The following is an 8932-nucleotide window of genomic DNA, read 5'->3' as shown; positions in this document are numbered from 1 at the left end:
CATGATCTCAGAATGAGTGGTGTTTAATTCTCGTTTCCTCCCCATATATTAAAAAATCTTTCTGGACATAAACATTCCCTCCTTTCACATGTTTACTGGCAGGCGAATTTTATATTTATAAAACGCAATGCCCCACACTGAGTTCCGTGCTGCACACCCACATTCTGCCTGGCTACCACACCATCAATAACGCTGAGCTAGCTCAGGAGACCCAGGCACGTGCCAGCCTTGGCAATTAGCCTGGCGACTGTAGGAAACCTGCCTGACATCTCCAACCTTTCTTTTTCTCTATTGGCATGAGGGGGGAAATTAAATCAGGCAAGGGATGTGGTAATGCTTTTAAACTTATGTAACACCAGAAACGCAGTTGCTGGTTGAATCATCATCTTACAATCTCCTCCAAGAAAATATTTTCAGGTACTCCTGTCACAATATTTAATGAGTTTACCAGGAAACATTGTCAAAAAGAATATTTATATGCAACAGTAATAGGAAGACAGGTTAATATGCAAAAACCCTCAAAGCACACACATTTCTTATTAGACTGAACAAGGAACTGAATAAAGGCCACAGGGTCAAATGGAAAAAAAGAATGACTAACATGCTAAACAGACGTGGATTCAAGGCCCATTTCTGCTTCTTACTGGCTTTACAGTGTAGAATGAATGATTACATGACTTTGACCTGCAACTCCTCACTTGTGAAATGTCAGTAACAACAGTACTGAGGTTATACTGGTCTGTGATGATTAACAAGACAAAGCACAAAGCACGCTTATCGCAGTGTCTGGTACACAGGAGGTACTTCACCTTATGAAGGACACCACTAACAGCAGACCCAAGATGCACAGCAATTATTTCAATTTTTAAATGAAAAACAAATAATCAAAAGAGAATATCCAAAAAATTATAAGTAAACTGCCAAAATTTTTCAGACTAAACAACTATATTTCTAATAGCTAGGCACATAACAATATGTACTGCTCTACGGGACAAAACCATGGCCTTGTCAGAGCCCCTTCCCAGAGTCCACAGCCTCACACTGCCCCTGGATCCACCCTGCCCATTACTCTTCTCAAAATGTGCTTACTGAAAGAACATAAACACTGGTTACTATGGAAACAAGCAAACTAAAAATAACATGGAGACAAAAGGGCTCTCACCTTCCTATAACTACTCATGGCTCTTCTTTTATCTGTCTTCTTGGTGCATTTATCACTTTCTCCCTTGCATGAGAGTCATTTGTGTGGGACCTGATCTCTCCACCTAGGAAGCTCTTGGAGTGCAGACCCCATCTCTCATTTATCTCGGGATTTTCAACAAAGCTTTGCACAAAGAAAGCAGTGAATACATAGTTTGTTGAGGGGATGAAAAGAGGAATATACACTAAAAATTGCTGCTCAGCTGAGTATTATGCCTATGTCATTTAACCCTGCTTTTAGGGGGAAAATTAAGCAAGTTTCTAGCCACTTGACGAGTAAAAATTATACAATTAACCCTAATTTTACAGACTGGAGAATAGTTTAAAAATTGTAGTACTCCCTGAATAATATGATGGAATTAAAAATCAGGCACAGGAATGCTAAAACACTGACCATCTATTTTAACAGATTTAGCTTTCTTCATGAAATCACAATTTACAAAATCCGTTCTTTACACTGTACCTTTCAAAGGAGAAATTAAAGTAGTAAGTCAAATTGGGCAGTGACTGTTATGCTGAAGGCTTTTTGTTAAATAATCCAATGGCCAACGTCAAGTTCCCCTGAGCGGGACAGCCACATGTTCACCAGGTCCTGAACCAACCCATCAAGGTCTAATGATGCTGTTACGCAACAACAAGGCAAATTCATGGCAGGCGCGTGGATGGACACACCACTTCAGAGCATCTGCATGACAATTTCCATGGCTGCCGGCAGCAAAGCTGTAAACGCAGCCCGTAGGGCTAAGCTGTCACATGCTGAGCAGCACCAACACAGGAATGAGCAATGTGGTACCTGAGTTTTTTCCAAGTCACTTTCATTTTTTCAGGTCAATGGCCTGATTCTAGAAAGCACATACTTAATGTCAAATGCATGACTATTTTCATCTTGTGAAAGATACTCTAATGGCAAAATATTTGTCCAGTGTTTGGCTGAAGCCAGCAATTTCATGACAGTGTCTACATATTACAAGGTGGCCTGCTTGGTATCTGTCTCCTGCAGTGTGATTAAGAATATTTCCTTATCTTGTAACTGACTTTATGATGCTCATGTTCTTCTATCCTAGGTAACAATACCACATACACAATGGATAAAAAATATTGCAAAGTATATGAAAAAATCAACATTCTAACTCTCCATTGTTCAACACTGAGATCTACAGTTCAAATCTGGTTTTATTTTTCTGCAATAATACATTTTTTTCAAGGAAGGATTTAGCCATTTGCCTTAGTCTTTTGTGTGATGCCTAGAAATGAATGTATAATATAGATTTATACTACCTACAGCCACTATGTATTATCTATCTCCGTGTCCAATGCACCATTTTTGAAAGTAAAGTATTTCTTAGTTTCCTACTCACAGAATAAGAAGGCGAGGAAGCAGGCAGAGTGAGGAAGAAAGCTATGGACCTCGCACTTAGATCAGCAGAAAGAATGTCTGTTCCAGGTGACGGAGGGCAGCCGGCTTCACAGTTTTAGCTCACGATGACAGGCTGGGCTCACCAAAGTCTCCTACTCACCCCACTCAGCAGTCTGGCGAGTGAAAGCCACACCCAAAGAGCCTCAGCATGAGCGGAAGGCGCGCATACTTCTGGCTGTCCACACACTGTATAGGCCAGTGGCTCACAAAGACAAGAGGAAGCTGAGATCTGAAATGTCCCCCAGAAGCTTGTGTTCAAAGGTGGGCTTTGGAAGTGATCAGATCATGAGGCCTTGAATTTTATCAATGGATTAATCTACCAACGGATGTATGATTTCGCAGCATACTGGAAGGTGATGAAGACTTTGCATGGGTCACAGAAATGGGGCTTGAGGACTATAACTTGTGTCCAGCCCCTTCCTCTCTAGCTCTTTTTTTTTGTTTCTTTGCTTCCTGGCTACCACAATGTAAGCAGACTTTTTTTCTACCACACCCTTCTACCATGATGTATCTGCCGGACTTTGGTCCTAAAATCAATATAGTTCACTAACTATAAGCTGAAATTTCTGAAGGCATGAGCTCAACTTTTTCTCCCTTACAATGCTCACCTCAGATCTTTTGTCACAGCGATAAAGAGAGAACATAATGATGTATAGGTGTGTATACATAAACAGGCGCACAGATGCTCCAGAATCTTAACATGGTCACAGGCATTTATTACCCACAAGAGCCTCGGTTTGTTTTCAATCAGTAACCTGCCGGAGAATAGCCTTCTAGCTTCCTATCACACAGGCAAGGTGAGGAGATAGTTGTTTGAGTCCAGAAATGATTGAAAGATCTAGAGTAAATTTCAGATGGACAAGCAGAATGTGAAGAAACGGCACGGCAGCGATCGACATTGATAATAGTGTCTAGTTCTCAAAGAGCTTACGGCTTTGAAGGCCACAAGGGAAGGAAGTTGTACCTATGAAGGGATACTGTGCGGCCTGCCATCCTGCACATGAGATATTATTGGGATGGCAATTTCATTTATTATTTTAAAGAATACAAAATAGTAATAAATGTAACTTTTGTATCTGACAAGGTCAGTCAAATCCCCTCGGGACTTACCTGAAACCCTGTACAGCAGTTTGCAGATCTTTTGTCAGTGTCAGTCATGTGGATGAGTCATGGCCATTGCTTGACCAATTTGCTCTTTGTGGGGATTTGACTGACCTTGTCAGATATGAAAATTACATTTCTTGTTATATAGGTCTTGCTTATCTTGCTCTTAACCATCCAGAAGAAAAGTATAAAAATAAGGTATAAAAAGTAAAAAGTAACCATATTAATATGCTGAGCTGTAAAAGGCCTAAGTCAATAATTTTTGACATTGCCAGTCCTACGGATAACCCACTACTATTATGGACTACTGGACTATATTGGATTACTTTGCTGAATTCATGCACCTACAATATACGAATGGCAATGGAATACACATCTCTGACAAAAGTAAACAAAATAGGGGACATAAATGAAGGACCATTTTGTAGTGAGGAAAAAAAAAAACAAACAAACAAAATAGTTAGCATATACAGCCATTTTCTCTTAGTTCAATGATAAGTTTTGAAATAATAGTGCTTAAAGAAGATATCATGTCTGCATCTTGTAGTATTAACTACAAAGACAACAATATGTAATGTATTAATTATTGTAACTGTCCTACTAACCTGTTTTGAAAGTATCTCACTGAGACTTCTTTCTCAATGAAATTATTTAAATAAATAAATAATTGAAGGGCTAAAAAAACCAAAATAGTAATAAAACAGTAATAGAAGCAATACAAAATTTCACTAAACAAAGTAATAGGAATTCAACAATGGTTGCTGTATTGCATGATGTTATCTTCAAATTAGTTGTTTACGTTATCAGATATAAATGTGCAAAATTAGTTTAAAAAACAAAACAACAAAAAAGTTGTAAGAACTCAGGTCAATAATTTCTGACATTGCCAGTTAAACAGAAGACCCAATGCTATTATGGGCTACTGGACTCTTTCAGAATATTTTGCTGGGTTTACACACCTATAATATTCAAATAACGGAACACAGAAAAAAGGGGTATACAGATGAATGTCCATTTTGTATCTGTGTATTCAAAGTGGTTAGGATAGATATATAGTTACATTCTCTTAATGAATAGAGGGATTTGTTCTAATGGTGTTTGTAAATAGGATCTCAAGTCCGCATCTTGTACAGCAATTAACCACTAAGAAGAATATATGCAGTGTGTTAGTTATTGAAACTGTACTACCGATTTGATTTGAATCTGTCTCATTGCTATTTGTTTATCAAGAAAATTTTGAAAAAATAAAAATAAAAAAATAAAATAAAAAATAAAATATGGTATAAGGTTTTGGCTGCCAAGAATGATGTAATAAAACAGGTGGCAATATAAATAAATAAATAAATAAATAAATAAATAAATAAGAAATTAAAAATAAAAAATAAGGGGCCGGGGAGATGGCTCAGTGGAATAAGTGCTTCCTTGGCAAGTGCAAGGGCCTGAGTTCAATCCCCGGTTCCACTAAATAAATAAATAAATAAATAAATAAATAAATAAAAAATAAGAATAAAGAGGAAAAAAAAAGCTTCAAGTACTAACTGCATCTTTCAAATGACCAGCAGAAATCGGCAGCACAATTATGCAGCTTCTCCTGCCTATACACATAAAAATATCCTTTCCCTTCTTTCTTCTGTTCTTTTCCTCCTCCCAGTTTTTCCTTCCCATTGAACAAATTCTTTCCTTTTCACAGTATCTATTGTACCTTTCAGACTATATTTACTCTTTCAGGTTCTCATACTAGTGAGACAATACTGTATTTGCACACGTAGATCTTATTTATTTCACTTACCAATATACAGTCTCTAGTTGTATCCATTTATCTATAAAAGCTTTGAATTTATCTTTTTTTAATAGCTGAGTAATACTCCATTGTGTAAAAATACCATATCCTTTTTATCCATTCCTCAGTTGATGGGCATTTGGGTTGCTTCCAATATTTAGCTGTGACAAATTGTGCTACTATAAACATGGGTGCACGTATATTGCTGTGTATGATGACTTCAGTTCTTCTGGAAAAATATATAGGAGGGGAGGAGCTGGCTGGCTTGAATGGGACCTCCAATCCTAGCTTTCTGAGGAATCTCCATTCTGATTTCCATAATAGCTGTACCAGTCTGCCGCCCACCAACAGAGGAGAGGGTTCCTTCTTCCCCCCAGTAGACAGCAATTTTATAACCCACATTCGTTTCTTACTTAAACTTTACCCCCAAAACTGGGGCTCATAGAATCACTATGAATATTTTAAAAAGTGTTTCCATTTAGCTTATAATCACAAGCTCTCTCTCTCTCTCTCTCTTTCTCTCTCTCTCTCTCTCTCTCTGACAGTAAGATAATATCTACTAAAGGAGACTTACAGTTCGTAGGTGCTACCCTTGACTCCTCGCGGCACACCTGTTAGTCTCACCACATTTCCCTAGTAAATGTATTTGCTTGCTCTCCTGCATACATACTTTTCTCTCTTCTCAAAATTCAAATGACTTCTTTCCCTTCCTTGCTCTCAAATGATGACATCTTTTACTTTACTGAGAAAGCAGACACAACAGAACGGGATTCCCACAGCAGGGCCCAACCCTGCTGTGTCCTTATGCCTGTGTCCTGCATCCTCCGTCTGCTTCCCTTTGGTGGCTGCAGTGACCTCCGCACAAACTCTCATCCTCCTCTATGAGGCTGACACTTACAGGGGTGCAACCACTTAGCACCATCAATCTTGTCCTGCCCTCTCTCGCATCAACTTTCCTTTCCTACTGGTTGATTCTCATTAACTTATAAACATGCTTTCAAAAATTTTATGTTGTTCCCTCTATTTTCACTGACCTATCATTTTTCCCCACTCATCTTGTACCAGGAAGTTCTAGTGAGAGATATCTGGACCCATGTGTACCCTTGTTATTAAGTGTTCTTCTATCGCATTGTCTCAAACTCAGGTTGGTCACCAGTCTTTTGCCCCTATTGTTCCACTGAAATGATTTTTTGTCAAAATCAAGAATACAATTCCATTTTGCCAAATACAATGGTAAGCCTCTGTCATATGCACTAACAGCATTCAACGCAGCTTTTTCATCCTCCATCCAAGCAGTGTTTTCCAATCTCATAGTGCTGAATTACATACTCACCAACGGTTCTCAGGTTCTCAAATGTACATGTCTAGCTCAGATATCTTCACAACCATGCACCAAACACCTACTTGACATCTCCACAGAACTGGCTCAAACCCAACACGCCCAAAGTGAAATTCTTCTCTTCTACTCTGTGTCCCCTACCTTCTTGCCCATTTCAGGAACAGTCATTCCATTAATCCATATTTCCACCCAAAACCTTGACTAAATTTTAATTCTTCTCCTTGACCCAATAACTGTTGGCCATCTCCAGTGGCCCCCACTCTACTGCAAGTCACATCATCGCTCACTGAGTACCACAGCCACCCATCGAGGACTCGCCTTGTCCTTAGGCATAGTCTCCACATTCTCTAAAAAGCACATGCAGTGCTCTCTTTAAGATTTAACTTGGCTCATTCCATTCTTCTGTGGACCAGCCTCTGACTTCCCATTCTCTCACAGTGAAAAGCCGAAGTCCCCACCATAAACTGCAGAGCCCTACCCAGTTAGTCCCTTGTGTCACATCTCTGACCTTATCCCTTACCACTCTGCCTACACCAGTTTCCTGGCTATTTTTAGAACCACTTATGTTTCCTGAAACAGAACCATTGCAACTGCTATTTGTCCTGCCTAGTGCCAGATCCTCATTTCTGTCAGAGCCCGCACATACTGTGGAGAGCCGTTCTACCACAGGGAGAACCCTAGGACTATTCTAACAGTCCTGCACCCTGGTGTGCATGCCCTGTTATCATGCTCTCCCCTGGAGAATGAACAGAATTTAGAAACAGGAGGTGTCACTCTTGGAATTAAATTATATTACAGGACAAAAGTAAAAGGAATCTGCAAATGTAAGTAAGGTTCTAAATCACTTACTTTTGAGTTACACAAAAGGGATCATTTGCTAGGTGAGACTAGCTTTAAAAGCAAACAACTTTAACAGAAGGACTAAGGCAGAGAAGCCTGCTGACCCCATAATAAGCAGGCCTGTGGAGCTGCCTAGGAGGGCTGGCTGCCCTTGCGGAAGAACTAAGGGCCTCAGGCTACCACCGTGAGGAGCTAAATTCTGCCACCCACCCATGAGAACTTAGAGAGGAGTTCAGGATCCAGCTGCGCATGCCTAAATCTCGGCCTGCTGAGCCCATAAACCAGGAGCCCACTAATCTGTGCCCTTGCTGTCGACCCAGAGACCCTGCGAGAACAGGTGAGTGCTGACTTAAGTCACTAGGTTTGTGGTAACTTTTTACACAGCAACAGAAAACTCATACAACTTCTACAATGTAGAGCAACATCCCCCTCACTTCCTATCGTACTGGACTAGGTTTTCTTTTGGAGAGCTTGATATATAAAATGTGACTATTTGAGGTTTTTCTCTCTGGATTATAATGTAAGCTTCTTGAAGGCAAAAAGTTTGTCTTTTCCATTTGCTATAGCTGTATCCTAGAGCCTAGAATCGCACTCCATGCATGCACACAGTAGGTGTGCAATACCTGTAGAATGGAGTCAAGGTTTCCATTTACTTTCTCACAGAATGACCACCAAAACATGATAACTCCACTTGCAAAGACTATAACTCAAACTGAAGTACAAGGATGTCACTTTCGGCACGACCAACCATTAGGGAAATGCTTAGCAATACTTCAGTGAGACTTCACCTCACCCTCGTTAGAATGGCTATTACCACAGAGCCAGAAGATACCAAGTGTGGATGAGGGTGTGCAGGACAGGGAACCCTGGCACACTGTTGGTGGGATGTAAGTTAGTACAATTATTATGGAAAACAGTATTGAGGCTCCTCAAAAAAAAATTGAAAAAAAAAGAACTGCTAAGTGATTCAGCCGTCAGAAAAGGGAAATAAGTACATGGAAGAGACACTGGCACCCTCATGCTTATTGCAAACTATTCACAACAGCCAAGACGAAAACAATCTAAGAGTCCATCAGGCAATGAGTAGATGGGTAAAGAAAATACGGGTACTTGCTTCGGCAGCACATATACTAAAATTGGAATGATACAGAGAAGATTAGCATGGCCCCTGCGCAAGGATGACACGCAAATTCGTGAAGTGTTCCATATTTTTTTTGTCATGACATGCCAGTTGCTGCTGTGCTGTCTCTCG

General features: G+C 39.9%; 1 protein-coding gene and 1 non-coding gene across 2 annotated transcripts in view; one reads left to right on the top strand and one right to left on the bottom strand.

Annotated features, from left to right (window-relative positions):
• The window catches only part of Stk39 (serine/threonine kinase 39), a 263677-nt gene that overhangs the window by 116845 nt on the left and 137900 nt on the right, over positions 1-8932 (bottom strand). The gene's annotated exons all lie outside the window — the stretch shown is intronic.
• LOC111817668 lies at positions 8787-8893 on the top strand. Its single transcript, XR_002821808.1, has one exon. It is a non-coding gene; the product is annotated as a U6 spliceosomal RNA (small nuclear RNA).

The sequence above is a fragment of the Octodon degus genome, unplaced genomic scaffold, assembly GCF_000260255.1.
Source record: "Octodon degus isolate 3935 unplaced genomic scaffold, OctDeg1.0 scaffold00065, whole genome shotgun sequence".
Classification (NCBI taxonomy): Eukaryota; Metazoa; Chordata; class Mammalia; order Rodentia; family Octodontidae; genus Octodon; species Octodon degus.
This window is presented reverse-complemented; position numbering and strand designations above follow the sequence as displayed.